General features: G+C 41.9%; 1 pseudogene; it reads right to left on the reverse strand.

Moving 5' to 3' along the window:
* Positions 1-919: 919 nt before the first annotated feature.
* Positions 920-1,519, reverse strand: LOC103730445 (annotated as a pseudogene).
* Between the last annotated feature and the right edge of the window lie 505 nt (positions 1,520-2,024).

Consider the following 2,024-nt stretch of genomic DNA (forward strand, 5'->3'; position numbering starts at 1 on the left):
TTCATTTTAAAAAATATTTTTATTTTGTGTATGAGTGTATTGCCTGCTATGTATGTGAGTGCACCTGTGTCATGCAGTGCCACGGGGGTCAGAAGAAGGCTTCAGATTCCCCTGGAACTGGAGTTAAGAGTGGTTTGTAGCTGCCACGTGGGTGCTGGGAATTGAATCCGGGTCCTCTGCAAGAGCAGTCAGTGCTCTTAACTGCTGAGCCATCTCTCCAGCTCCCAGAAATACTTTATTATTTTTATTTTATGTGTATGAGTGTATTGCCTGCATGTGTATAAGTGCACCCATATCAGGCAGTGCCCAAGGAAGAGGGTGTTGGATCTCCTTGGAACTGGAGTAACAGATGGTTATTTGCTGTCATGTGGGTGCTAGGAATGGAATCCAGGTCCTCTGCAAGAGCAGCCGGTGCTCTTAACTGCTGAGCCATCTTTCCAGCCCCGACTCTACTATTCTTTAGTGTTGTACATTGAGTTATCTTGATCCGACACTGTGAAATAGTAAACACATTCTAACCAATTTGCTTAAAAGTTTTTTTTCTCCCATTTAAAATAATACTTGTGTCTTGTTAGAAAATAAAACTCAATTGGGCCAATGTGATGGCTCAGCAGTACTTGCTGTGCAAGCCTGATGACCTGAGTGGAACCTGTAGTGGAAGTAGAGAAACACTCCTGAAAGATGTCCTCTGACCTCCATATGTGTATGTGCTCATACACACATACCACACATTCATACACAGTAGTAAATAGAAAATATTTTTGAAGGTTATAAATGCTTTATTATTATTTTTAACAGAGGAAGGTTGGTGATAGGTATGTGGCCATTTGATGTTTTTATGACCAATAGCTAGAGTTCAGGCTATTTTATAGAATATAAGTGCACACTTCCACATACTTCATTCTCATCAAAACCCAGCTTAGTCACTCAAACAAGATTCACTATCTGAGCTTTCTTCAAGAGTTTTTTCACTTTCACCATCAGGCACTGGAGCATCTGGCATCTCAATAAGATCTGGATCCAATCCTTCTGATACATTGTTTCTTATTGCCATCACCGGAACACCCATTTGAACCATTTTGAGATATCTGGCATATCTTGGATCCTTGGCTACAGTTAAGATATTTTCTGATGATATGTCACTTTCCTGTGGTCCAGGGTCTTCTGTACTGTTCTGTGGTTGCTCTGGTTTCAGAATGTGATTCATTTGTGACCTTGGGGACACTTAAAGAGGACGCTTCAATTGTGACCTCATCTAGGCCTGGCATAGATGACAGCTTTGCATCTAAAATACTGAAAGTTGTTTCAGTTTGTTGGAAATAAAGAGAAAGGTCTGCCAATTTCTCCTCAGAAACCATGGAAAACTTACTGAGAAACTGCACAGTGTGCACCACAAATTGTTTCAGATCTGCCACGGTTCTTTTCTGTTGAATAGCTGGCACCTTGGTCAGGTCTGTGCCTGACCCCATGTGAGAAAGTGTGTCCTCATCTTTCTCTTCAGTGCATGGGGACCCTCGGGCTCATGCACAAGGCCCTCCCAGAAAAAGCCCACCAAACCTGGTAGAGAGCCCCTGATTCCCTTCCCAAGTCTCCACCTCTGGGGCCCTTATAAATAGAAAAACACTTAAAAAGAAAAGAATACTAATAAGAGATAAAAACCTGACATACACTGTCTTATTCGTTCATACTTCTTTATATGGCCTTAAACACCCAAAAGGAAAGTATAACCAAAGATTAAAGGGGCCAATATAATTTTTTAAGAGTCCATATGTATAGCTAAAGGCTACATAACAAGCAACAGTGCCAGATACCTTCTTTTGAGTTGTTGGCCAGAGTGGCCAAAGGGACTCCCCGATAGTAACCCAGCATAGAACTGGGAAAATGAACAGCAGACCCCAATCTTATCTAAAGGAATAGTGACAACTGATTTCTGCTAGATGAGGAACAGCTGACCTTTCTAAAACAAAGGCCTCTAGATAGGCTGGCTAGATTCACCAGAAGGGCAAGTAGTGGGGAATGGCTGG

The sequence above is a fragment of the Nannospalax galili genome, unplaced genomic scaffold (genome assembly GCF_000622305.1).
Source record: "Nannospalax galili isolate Female #2095 unplaced genomic scaffold, S.galili_v1.0 scaffold2814, whole genome shotgun sequence".
Classification (NCBI taxonomy): Eukaryota; Metazoa; Chordata; class Mammalia; order Rodentia; family Spalacidae; genus Nannospalax; species Nannospalax galili.